This window comes from Hippoglossus stenolepis, chromosome 14, assembly GCF_022539355.2.
Source record: "Hippoglossus stenolepis isolate QCI-W04-F060 chromosome 14, HSTE1.2, whole genome shotgun sequence".
Classification (NCBI taxonomy): domain Eukaryota; kingdom Metazoa; phylum Chordata; class Actinopteri; order Pleuronectiformes; family Pleuronectidae; genus Hippoglossus; species Hippoglossus stenolepis.
Genome location: NC_061496.1, coordinates 4,017,821 through 4,031,415, shown reverse-complemented (window position 1 = coordinate 4,031,415; position 13,595 = coordinate 4,017,821).

The following is a 13,595-nucleotide window of genomic DNA, read 5'->3' as shown; positions in this document are numbered from 1 at the left end:
TGGTGAAAAGGGAACACGCTGAGCTTTACGCTTATTTATTGATCCTAATGATAAATGATGACACGTTACTTACTTGAGGCTTTTCTAGATAAAGGACGAGCTGTGTTGAACAGGTTGTTTCAAAGGGTTTATTTCCACACCTCGTTAAATTAACACACACAACACCTATTCACACACTATATAAACTACGGTGGACGTGACATATATATTGTTTAGTTTGTCAGTATGTGTTTATTATCTTAAAGGAGACATATGAGGCTTTTTCAGTGTTTCTTTCCACTCGTGTGTTGTGTTGGTTTAGTCCATAAACCATTGTGACGTCACAGTTAATTATTAATCTGTATATGAGCAGATTATGTCTCCTTTACTTGTTTATCTCTGAGGGGACGTGTGGCTCGTGTCTGGGCCACATCGGCTGCGTGAGCGACACATCAGGGAACATCTGGATTATCAGAGAGGGGCCACAAGCCTTTTATTCAATGTCTATATCTGTGGAATGTGTCACAATCGTAAATAAACACTTCCATCTACCTGTTTCAAAGTAAAAGCACGCCAGCGTTTCTGTTGACTGAATCCAGTTAAAGTCAACACCAAGACAAAGTGATGAAGACAGGAGATGAACTCCGTGGAAGTCACGACTCTGAAATCGCGATGAAATAACAAAACACTGAAGTCTTGAAAAAAACTAGGTTTCACAGATGTAGACGCTGCTTGTGTGATTCTATTCTGATTTCTCTTTTGGATTAAAAAACAACTCAAGACTGTTCAGTGCAGAACGACAGCAACAGATGCACCAACATTGAAATCTGCAATCTGACAATCAGAAAAAACATTTTGGATTATAAGAAAAGATTAAAGATCAGTGAGGAGTTTATTCTCTAGGATTAAGATCTTTAACATATTCAAGTGCAATATTCCCCGTGTACCAGCTTGTATCACAGAGCAGCATCATACACAGAATATATATAAACAGTATTTACATGATGTATATGCAAATAACCATTACCACCATTAACCTGTAGCAGCGATTGGGGAACGATGATGCTGATCATGTCTATTTCTGGACGTCGGGGCAGAATCAGCGTTTGGCTGCTCAGTGGAGCTGGTCAGAGATGAGTCAGTTCACTGATCAACACCTCCGCCTCAGCCCCCTGGCACAGCTTGACACACACACACACACACACACACACACACACACACACACCCTGGTGTCAATCTGTCACAGGCAAATGGGGTGAGGTGCAGGGAATGTGCGGTGCCAGCAGAGGCGAGTGCGTGTCATCATCCCGACTGCACAGGGAACCGCCGAACACGACCACGTTATATCGTATTTAACCCCTGGACCCATCCGTCCGGATTGAGTGTACACACAGGTTTTATTTAAGATGTCATTTTAAATAATAGACTGTGTAATGCACATTAATAATAATAATACAATCCGTGCGAGTACAGATACTGTTATAAATGATGGTTTAATTTCATGTTGGGGGGAATCTCACTCAGATTAAAGTATTTCAATGATTCTTAATCCACTTTGTGTACGGCTCACAAATCCCAAACTCTTGCCTCATTTAATTGGCTGCCAGTTAGTTTAAGATTGATTTTTAAGATTCTTTCAACAGCTTTTAAAGTTTAGCACCGTAAGTCAAATATCTGAATATACATACAAATACAAAAACTCAGTAAAAGCCAAATACGTAGAGGATGCAGACGAAAGAGAACAAGTCCTGAGAGCTTTTGGGGATAAAGGCCGACTCTGGTGTCGATGTGCTGTAAACAAAATTAAGATTTCCGCAGCTAAATGTATTCATCATGTCCCGCCTCCTGTACGATCTACCCAGAATCCATCGCTTGCACCAAATGTCGAGGACGATTTTCCTGTTGTTCTAAATGTGTCTGACCCGCTCAATCTCCTGCTGCGTTCTTCATATGAGAAAGACAAACTACGGGAAATGTCCTGACACAATTTTCATGTCTGAAAACAGCTTATGTGTGTGCACATGTTTGTGAATGTGTTTCCTGCTGCTTTTGAAAATGAGCAGAATCAGGAATCTCCCTCCTTCCGCTGAACGAGATCTTTATCCAAGGAAGGAATATGAAAGAAAAACGTGTTTTTTTTCCCATCGTCCTACAAAATCCTGAAATTGCTGAAATCCTCTTTCGCCGCACCGTCGGAAATCTCTGCCGCTCGGAACAAGCCGCAGTAATTGCAAACTAATTCCTCTCGGTAGAACTGGAGCACATGCGCTTTATAGCAACATGCAGATTAGTGTCTAAAGATCTTAGCATGACCGATTTCATTTATTTTGAGCTGCGACATTCCTGGAATCACTCTTCAAAAACAATCCCTGATTGCTTTGCGTCTCCACTTGCGTTGATGAAAAGAAACGATTTCCTGCCATTACTGCTGCTCCACCTTTATCAGCCGGGGCGTCGGAATGAACAGGGAAGTGGCAGCTACTGTACTGAAAGGCTGAGTCCACACGACGTGCTCAGAGAACAGAAACTGCATCGAGGATGAACGACGCTCACATCAGCAGTTCCCTTCACGTCGTCCTCTCTCGCTGGATGAACAGAACAGGAGCTGGTTTCAATGGCCGAAAAATGTTTTTTTATCTGCATCACATATCACAGGATTACTGTCAACACCACACACCTTGTAGGGACGTCTAATGAAAGAGCATGAATAAGAAGAGGAGGAGATGAAAGCCTCTTCTGAGAAGACCAATTAAAACATGTATGTCTTTGAAAAGATGCTCTCGCCTTTTATCACGCTTGATTCATTAAAAGAAACGTATGCGCGCTTCGCTTCTGGACTTTTCTTCCTTTCAACCTCAGGCCAATTACGTAGTATTTCCCCCGCTCGCTCCCTCTTCTCAACACTTTCCACTGATACACTGCGTATAAAAGGGATAATATTTTCCTCATAGGATCCTGATGGCCTGTGTGTTGAATGTAAGGTCTGTTCTGTGAGGATTCATAGAGAAATGGATATCAGCTTTATGTATTATTAAAGTTCTGCTCTAAAGAAATGTGATTTAATTTCTTTCTTTCTCTCTCTCTCTCTGATTGCCGTGGAAATGCTTGAGTGACCTGATAAAACCAGATTCATTTCGGGCCCAGACATTTGGAACATTTGAAGCCGTCCCTCCTCCAATTTCCAGCGTCGCTTTCATCAGCTGTATCAAATTTCAGAACCGCACGGCCCAGGTCCTTGGAAAGATTCAACATTGTTTAATATCTGCTGCTCAGTCGGTCAGACACGCTCCTGTCTGAGCTGAAGAGCAGCGCCGCCGCCGCCGCCGCTCAAGGTGAAACGGTTTGGGATTTTGTTCATTGACTCTGCCCATTGTCGCCTGTGGATAAGAAATAAAGGAAATACTGCTCATTTTTCCCCCCTGCACCTCAGTCGGCTTCATTTCCTTCCTGATGTGTTTTTCCGTGGGGATAAGAGGCCATGAATACGCTAAGTATCCTCGAGGAAATGTGAGCAGAGAGCATGGAGTCGATCCAGTTAAGCATGAGTGGTTGCTCTCACTACTTTGCGGTGTGTGTGTGTGTGTGTGTGTGTGTGTGTGTGTGTGTGTGTGTGTGTGCGTGCAAAATAACGACACTGTTTCATCAGGGAAGTGGGAATGAAAAAGAAAATAAAAACTTATTCGAGGTCATGGCACGCATGTGAGATGAGGAAACGCGTCAACGTCCGACATTTTGCACGATAGCGATCATCTTGAGGGAGTCATAGGAATGTACAGCTGTGAACACAACATTTGGACATGAGCAGCACCCCCACGTCGGCACGTACACACTTTGTAAAGCGTGACGGACGTCGCATTGGTGTCACAATCTGATACTGAAGCTAGGGGCCGTCACAAAAGTGCATGAAAACAGTCTCAAGAGCTTTTTTTACAGACACGTTTAACCAACTTTGTCATCAATAACATTTTTAGATAATTTCAAGCAATGTACCAAAACTAATTATACAAAAATAAAACAAACTAACTAACACAAACATTTAAATTATTCACTCATATGCGTTGTCTCTTGGCAGCGACAACCTCAAACCTCAAGGTCAAGGTCAAGGTCTGGGCTATTTCCAAACGGTCTGCTTCTCTTTGTTTGACTCTGGCGTAGATTTACTTGGACGAGTCGGGTCATTGTCCTGCTGAGCCTCAGCTGGCAGACAGCCACCGTCACTTTCCACTCGAAAAAGTTGCACCATCTCTGGATTTTAATTTTAATGAGGCGCCACGTTTATTTACAGCAGCGGATTTTGCCCAGAGGTGGTTGAGGTGGAAAAGTGCATACACAACTACAAGTACACAACTGTCACACCAGAGACCGGAGTCGACACCCACACTCCTGTCGGGTGTTTGGGTTTTTGCAACAAAGCTTTTTGCTTTTGTTAAGATAAAGAAGAGCTTGTGTTTTAGATGTACTTTATGGATGCTTACAGCATTTGCTTGAGGTTAGAGAAAGTCCACTGTGAGTTCGAGACGATAATGTGGTGCCGCTAGTTAAAGTCTTCTTGGTTTCATGTTCAACAATACACAACAGTTCCCAAGGTGCTCCTCTGCAAGCTGGTTTCAGTGGCTTTGTCTTTGGTTTCCTGCTGTGGACAAGGAACTGGGATTTGTGTGTGGTCGACTCATGAACACAAATGATTTTCCATCTCCAATAATAAACCTTTAGCCGTTAGCCTCTGCATTGTGGTTTTGGGTTCATCTCAGCCAGCCACCCACTGCTAGACACCTTGCACATGAATGCAGATGATACCAAAGGGTTCAATCCCTTTTTCTCACCAGTGTAAATGTTATTTTGTATATTTTTGCAGCATGTATACATATAACTAAGAGGAACACAAAATAACTGGAGGTAGAATTAGATGAATTTCCAGGCAGCTTCCCCTCGGTATTAAATTGTTCCAAAAAAAATCTTTCAGGCCTTGTAGGCGGATGTGAAAAATGGAAACTCACTCAAAAAAAATCCCTCACAAACGCGGGGCTGGAAAAATGCATACAACGCAACACAACCATTTAGCATGTTGAACTAGATTTTAATCCTTCGTGCGGAGTTTACAAAACAGGCTCTTCCATTTGCCAGCAGAACACTTAGCGAGATTAAACCCGTCCCCTAACAGCCTCGTGGTGAGCCAACTCTGCCCGTATTAATGTCGGTGCAGATTAGGCACAGCGAGAGGGGGGGGCACGCCAGGGGTCAGCGCTGGAAGCAGGCAATACAAGCAGACCTGCTACTGGCCCACAGCTGGTTCGACAGCACGCTGCTGGTCCTGCTGATTAGATGAAGTAGCTCAGTTTATCCCGTCTACTCTCTCAACCCTGACCGGGCAGCTCGGGGAGCGTGTTTACGCTTCTGCCAAAACACATACCGCAGTCAATGAAGCCTCCATGAAGACGTGACTGCAGACGGACCTCATCCCCGCCTCCAGGTGAAGACTCACACTTTCCAGTTCATCTCAGGATATGAGAGAGAGAGAGAGAGAGAGAGAGAGAGAGAGAGAGAGAGAGAGAGAGAGAGAGAGAGAGAGAGAGAGAGAGAGTAAAAATAAGAATGAAAGGGAAGAGCAAGACAGACAGAGAGAGAGAGAGAGAGAATAAATAACAAGGAGGCACAGTGTATGAGGTCGCTGCCGCCATTCTCCGCGCGTTGCCCCCGGGCCTGATGTTTCCGAAATGTTGCATTCAAACCAAACAGGGATAACTAATTGTACATTTCAAATGCAAAGCCTGCCTACAGGGTGGTTTGGCAGGATTGCGTGTAAAAGGATTTATGTGCCTCCACAGAGAGAAGCCAAACGCATGTGCATGCCAAACTGCATGCCTCTTCTGAGCCACACAGAGAAGCACAACAAAACAATCCAAACGAGAAGCATTATGTTCTCCTCTCAAAGGCAATGCTGGGTTTGATAAGGGGCTAAGTGCTGCTGCTGTGAGCCTCAACCTCGTGTTAAGCAATCTCTGTAATTCTTCTCAGACGCGCCGCGGCCAAGGAAGCGAGGACGAGTCGGGGCCTCGTGCTGTGAGCGTGGACCGAGCCTCCGAAACGTCGCTCCTCAGATGTGAGACCAGAATTCAAAACAAGGGTGGGTTGTGCACACGCCTCCAGAGCCTGTGGTGCGCAGGAGGCGGCAGTGTTTGACCGCGTGCTGCTCTCATAACGCTATCATGTCGTTCTCAGGGAGGCGACGTTGGGAGCGTGGTCACCGGTTGTGTTATTTCATTAGTTTGACCTTTTATCTTGGGCCATGTCCCATCCACTAACATGACATGAGGCTGGGTTTATGAGCTATACTGCAGCCGGCCACCAGGGGGCAATTGAGACGCTTTGGCCTCACTTTTGGAACGCCATCTTCTTGTGGTCATTTTTTATTTGTGTTCCTCCTTCATGAGGCCATTTTGCGACCAAGTTGTGTTTTAACCAACCTCAATAAAGCAATATAGCCCCTCCCCCCCGATGTTGGCGTGTACACACTAGTTGTGTTTGTCATTAGGAACTGCAAAATTATACAGCAGCGAATAAAACCAAGCAAAAACGGAACAATCTGTTATCCCTTTTGACTAAGCTTGGCTACGCTAACTAGTTAATGCAATGTGACAGGATTTAGCAGAAATAAGCAGAGAGTATTTCCTAAAATGTAAAACTACTCAGACTGAAGGTGACACAAGAACCTGTTCTACTAACAACTCAGATCTTGATTTGTACACGTTAATAAGTGACGATAAGGTCAAACTATTCCGGTAGTGACACGGTAGAACCCCTAATGAGCAGAATTGAAGACTTATCTGCAGGTTGTGGCAAAATCGGTGCAGAGAGCCGTGGTTCATCGATTATAAATGGAGACGTATTGATTTAAAGGCTAGAAAACGCCTGTAAAGCTCAGATGCAGATACAATGTATGTAGTATGGACGTGCATGTCATTCACTTAAAGCCACGTTAAAGCAAAGCTATTGTTAAAATTCCATGAGCAGATCTGATGCTAGACAGAAACGCTGAGTGGTCGTCGACCGCTCGAAACTGCTCTGCAGAGGAAGAGGATGAGAGAAAAACAAGGAAAAGAGAGAGCGGGATTAAAGCGTTGCTTCACTTTGCAGGCAGCCATTTTCTTTTGATATTAAAAAAAGAACTTCAATGTATGAGCATCTGCAGAATAATTTTTTTTTTAAAAACCTGCATTTCAAAGCCAATGGGAATTGGTTAATGTATTCCCTTTGAAGGCTTCTTACATTTCCAATTTGTGCCGACGTTTTCCTTTTTACATACGAGCCCGTATCATAAACGCATCATCATGCAGAGTGAATGCACAGCGACTTGCTCAGCACGCGCGATGACATCGAATATGACTCGAGGGCCAAGGATGAAGCGCACGAGCGTGAGCATAATACGAGCTAAAAATATCTGCAGTGCAGGTAAAGCGATGGAATTAAGAGCATAATGTATGAAAAGCAGATGGTGTGCTTGTCTTTAGGGCTGATATCCAAGATAGGACTGATCCGGTGTCAGATCCGTACGGAGAGCCGGTGCTTAATGAGTAAATAACACGTATCGTACGTTCATATCTGACCTGCTTCATGTCAGCTGGTGTGGTTGATTGTAAAAAGCATGAAAACACACACATGCAGAGTGAAGGAGGATCCCTGGGCAGTTAGCCTGAAACAGCCAAGGGGTCAAACACTGTGTGATGACTGGAGCTGGTGCTGCCGTCATTTATTCAACATGGTTCAAGGGTCGTGACACGGCTCAGATGATCAGTCTTAGCTTAGCCTCTCTCTGGATATGTATATATTTAAGGTACTTCATTGATTTTGGCGACAAACATAATGATTCTGATATTTTTCTCATTTCAATCTTCAGCAACTGCTTTTCTACTTCGTACGTATCTTGTTAAATTTGACATCATGGGCTGGCGAGTGTCAATCTGACATTTCAACCAATTTTTATAGCATCAAACAATTAATTAAAACCACAAATACTGGGAAAATGAACACTTAAACATACATTAGATACATTATGAAGATAAAGAACTACCTTAAAATGACAGAAACCACATTTGAGAGAGATTTATTCGACCACCAGGGGGCGATTGAGACACTTTGGCTCCACTTTTGACTTAATTATGGTCAAGTTGTGATTTAACCAAGCTCAATAAAACCAAAACAGCCAGGAACTCTGTATTTGATGGTGATGATGTATCTTCATTACGATCTGTTTTTAACAACACAATCTCGTTGTCAAGGCAACTTCATCTCTCGATAATAGAGGGAACTGATTTGAAATGGTGTCGCCCACTGTGAGTCGACTAATGAATGATACCGAGCGACGCGTATGCACACGAGCTGTCACCGGAGGAAGGAATGTCTGAAAAGCAGCTTTTGAACACCTAATAAGTCTCACACGAATCTGTGTCTCTCCGCCATTTGAAAGCAAACTGCGTCCGTCACTCGCTCCTTCCCGGCAGCTCGTTTCTCCCCCAAAAAACTTTTTTTATTCTTCCAGTTTTCTCCTCGTGTGAATCACGTTGTTGTTGTCACGTTTTTTTTCACTTTTGTTCCTCCGATAACTCACAAAGTTTAGAAAGGGGACGCACTCAGTGGTTTGGCATCACAGTCGTGAGCTGAGATCATGAGGTGATCACAAATATTCTTTGGTCCATTTCTGTGGTCTATTACCTTCCCTTCAAAAACACCCTCCGTCCCATTTGTCCGTGGTCGGGAGTTATTTCATAGTGGCTTAGTGTAAGATGAGGCGGCTGGTGGGGGGGGCTGCTCATGTGTGAATGCACCTCAGACACAAGACGCAATTCAGGGGCTTTTTCTTTTTTTTTTTAAACCACCCATAAACAACGGTGGAGGCCCAAAGATGCTTACAGAGGCAGTAAGTGGAGTCGCTGTAAAGCACCAAGTGTTGCTGGAGGAGGCGGCGGTCCATTCAGGAGGGTCCCAGGCTTTATGTTGATTCATTACTCTATTAGGCCTCGTGACAGCGATAAGGACCAGCATGTTTCAAAGTGATGGCTGACCTCTGTAGTTTTACCCATCCCAGCGCCAGCACGCCCACAGCGGACAGCGTTTTTCAGACGCTCGCTCACACGCGGGAGGAGAAAAAGCCAACGCTCACACCCACACATGCATGTGTGCAAAAAAACCCTCAGAGAGGACACATGGGTAGAGAGACGCACGAGGACGCACACGAACCTGAAAGCACAACACAAATACCTGTTTGTCTTTGCCAGTGTTTCCAGTCTTATCAACCAGAGATGAGTTTTAGCAGGAAAAAGATTAAAGGGAACAAAATCTCGAGCAATGTGACCCAGGACACTTCCTGGTTTCAGGTTGGTGTGTTTTGTCTCGTCTGTGTTTGTCTTGTCTCCTCTCGGGGCCGTGACCCTCGGCTCAGTCTCCTCCTGCCAATCTTCCTCCGCACCTTTGACTCGTTTTACAGTCAACTCCACGTCCGACTCCAGTTTTTCACAGACTCCCTCTGATACTCTGCCAGACCTTTGTTTCATCTCATGGATCAAATGCTTCAGCCAAACCAGTTTGTCACTGTAGATATTCTCACCTTGTACATTTTGTTTCTTGTTTTTACACTGTATATATTAGTTTTCTATATGTTTTTCTATCACCTTACACTTAAGTATTGCCCGTTACTTATTTTGATGCCTATTTTTGACTCTTGCTACTGTAATATTGCAAATGTCCCCATTGTGGGACTAATAAAGGATCATTTTGTCTTATTAAACTGAATGTACTTTACTTAATTTGACATTTCTGTTGCAGAGTGTGTGTGCTGCTACTGGAGTTTTCACTCGTAGCTTGACAATATATATAACTCAGCTTTCACAAGGTAATTGTTAAATAACACACTAATTGGTATTTGCAGGAGGTTAAACTTGAAATCTTGTGTTTAAACTCAGGTTGTGTTTCTGTAATCCTGTCATTAAACCTTCTTTATCCATAAAATATATATATTCTATCACAAGTATACTCCCAACCTATCTGCGGCTACTGCAGAGGAGGGAGAAGTTTTGAAATGTTTGGGTGGATTGATTTTGACCCTAAAATAATTCAAATTGAAACAACTGTCACTTGTTTCCAACACAAGTCACCGACGTGCAGATTTTCCTCGTGCTGCTGCGACAGTAATAATGAAGAACTAACTCAATCAAGGCCTTATCTTCTCGCTTCTGAAGACGCAGGCGAGAGCCAAAGGGCCACACAAAGTATTACAAAGTACTGGAGTTACGACATGAATTAATCGGAGCTTATTCTGACGAATGCTTTGGAGGCTGCTTGCTAAAAATAAGAGGAGGAAAAACAAGAGTGTGTATTTCTACGTCTTTTAAGGGAATCAAACGTCTTTTCACACAGGGAAATAACATTTAAACAACAATCCCTGAATCCACCAAGTTTCATGGAATTCTGCTCGATAGTTTTTGCTAACGACCAACAGACGGGGGACATCCCCTCATTGGCTGGAGGTTAGTAGTGAACAGTTGTCATGTTGGTGGGCAGTTTTCAACTCTGACTAAACCAGGACAGCTGCTTCTTCTCACCTCAATGCTGATTTATTTATGTCATGGTCATCATCCCTTTCTCCCCTCCGTGGTGCAGGCACCAAACTGAATTTGAAATTCTGGAATGGATTGCTGCGGCATTTGTTTCATAACAGAACAAAAAAAAAATAAACCGACAGGATGAGTATTCCTCTTTAAAAGTAATCTGCAATAACAGAATCAGCTACGTTTCCTGGAGTAAAAAGGTGTTAAAAGAGCATTTGGTTGCAGATGCCACTGCAGCAGCTGTTCTGGGGTCTGTCTGCAGTCGTCCGGTGGCCCCACACCACTTGATGGATCGACTCTCTAACCACTAACCATCACTACATTCCTGCTGGTCCCCTTTAAAGCATTTTCATGTAAAACTAATTGGATAATTATGCCACACTTTACAATCTAAAGCGTGTTTATGTAACGTTAGATAATTGCCCCTCTCTAAAAGTCAATTGAGTGTGTGTGTGTTAATATGTGGTAAATTGTTTATGTGTTGTTGAGTCACACGTGTGCTGGAATCATTAAGTTACAGCTCGTATATTCTGAAGTTATATTCTGTGCTGTTGTTTCCTTGTGTCCTAGAATAAATATACGTATATTTACATTATGACCTCCACAAAGGAGGTTATGTTTTCACCCCCGTGTGTGTTTTTGTTTATCTGTTGGTTGGTTTCATTTTCAGCAGGATGATGGAAAGAAAACACAGAACAGATTTTTCCATGAAACTTGGTGGAAGGATGGGACACGGGCCCCAAACAAGAACCAATTCGATTTTGGCCGCAGATCTGCACAAACCAGGTTGTTACCGCTTTCTTAAACATTGAGAGAAAGGGCGGTTTTTCAACATTTCCTCTTATTTCTCCAGGAGTTATTATATAGAAAAGGAAAAAGAGGATTTAATTGTGGTTTAATGGGGGCGTAAGCTTTTTCAGCCGCTGTACGGTGACAAATAGAGCTGCAATCCTGGAAGTACCACCAATGTGTACAGCTGAGATGAAGTGGATTCAGTCAAGAATCAACAATGTGTATGTATCACCCAGAGTTTCAGTGAACATCATGGATTTGGTGCAGAATTCAAGAGTAGTTTTTTGTTTTCTTGTCATTCCTCAGGAAAGAATGCATGTTAATAAAAACAATCCTACGTATGAGTACTAATATCTTTGAACGGGTGAAATTTGCTGCATCAAAATATGTATTTTTATTCAGTTGCTGTAACAAATAGAGGGAAGAACCTGCAAGAACGACCACTGTGTGGCTGAGATAATAAGGATTCATTGGGATGGAAGCAGTTTTGAGTTACAGGGATATATTTGGTTTATGGTTTTGGTTTTATGATCACGGCGGTTTCCTGACCGAGAGGAAACCTGATCCGTTCCCCCCCGCGACTGTTTACGACTTCCTGCTTTCACCTCCAGCTCTTGTTGTTGACGCGGCTCACACTGGGGCTGGATCTCCCACTGTCTGACCACATCTGTGTCTGGCGGTGACGATCTGACAGCTCTGTCCTGCCTCAACCCAGCCGATGACAAGTCTGTTAAATGTGAATGTGTCTGGATCCAGATTGAGACAGATTTACACACGTGGAATTAAAGCGTGTTGCGTGTGCGCAGTCTGGAATCACATTTTCTCTGTCTGGTGAGGAAAAAACACACAGACAACATGGCGTGTGTGCCAGCAGTCATCGCTCTGCCTCTGCGTATCGAGAGTGCAACCCAGACAATCCACTTTGACAGGCATGCGACCCTGAGAAGCGCATGTAAAAGTGCATGAAGCCCCTGATTAGATCTGCTCAGGGAAATAATGTGACATACATTTCACTGGAGGCGTTGTCAGATTCAGCCTGTTACGTAGTACGTGCACCATATGTGAGATTTATGAAAATTATTTCTTTTTTAAAATTAAATCAAACCGTGGACAGACATAGTTACGACATGTTGACTACGGGTGCCACCGGCCAAACCTGTTTTCATTCCACTCGTCACTCAGGGTGTCGTGATATGATATGATTGATAGGCTAGTGTCATTTTATGCTATAATTAGATTATTAGATAATATTATTACTTCCACGCCCTGACTCGCCCGGACGCCGCTCTGCTCGCCACCAGATCCCCAATCGGCCCATTTCTCTGCACTTTGTAACAAACCCTTAAAAACTGACCTGTTCTGCTTTTGACCATTGACCTTTATCTCTATTTCTATCAACAACTGCTGGATGGATTAACCACTGAACCTGGTGGAAGGATGCAGAAAAGATCTTATTATAATTTGGTGTGGAACTGGATCAGGGGGCAGATCCAGTATTTTTGGATCTAGTGAATTGAAATGTGGTTTCACAAGGGGACTGTTGGGTGGAGGTACATGGGCCGATCTAGTTTTCTGTTTTTTTGTTTTTGTTTTTCTTAACTTGTAAAGCGGCCTTGAATACCCTGAAAGACGCTTTATACATCTAAGTTATAATTATTATTAACATGACATGTTGTTCGCTGGAGTCGGAGACAGAGATATTCACAGAGACGTCATGGATGCCTGCACTCGGGACTCAGCCAGAAGACGTTACGGCTGCGGTCTTCAACAGCTCACGTTTCATCCAGGGCTGAATTTCTTGAGAAGCGAAGCGTTGAGATAAACAACCTCGCCTTCCTCACACAGCGTCCGAGAGGAAACAGAGGAAAAAGCAAAGTACAGAACAACCTGAGAAAAGTGTGCGATAGAAAAAAAATCCCGACAAAGCTATTGAGTCATCAGATTGGTTAACTCCCGGTGTGAATGGTTATAAGTGCATAATTTGGCATGTCATTAAGCATTTCTTTTCAGAACTTGCCAGGATGACGAATTGACCACGACTGAAAGCATAGAAATTAGAAATTATTCAAATGTGAAACGGTTTCCAGGTTGCTAAGCGGGTTGCTGGAGAGAATGTGTTTGAACTTCCTGCTTTGCAAAGAGGAGAAACTGGGGCTGTTCCAGATGAGGTTCGAAACCCAAAACAAAAAGAAATATGGACGCAGCAGTCGTGTCTCGTGCACC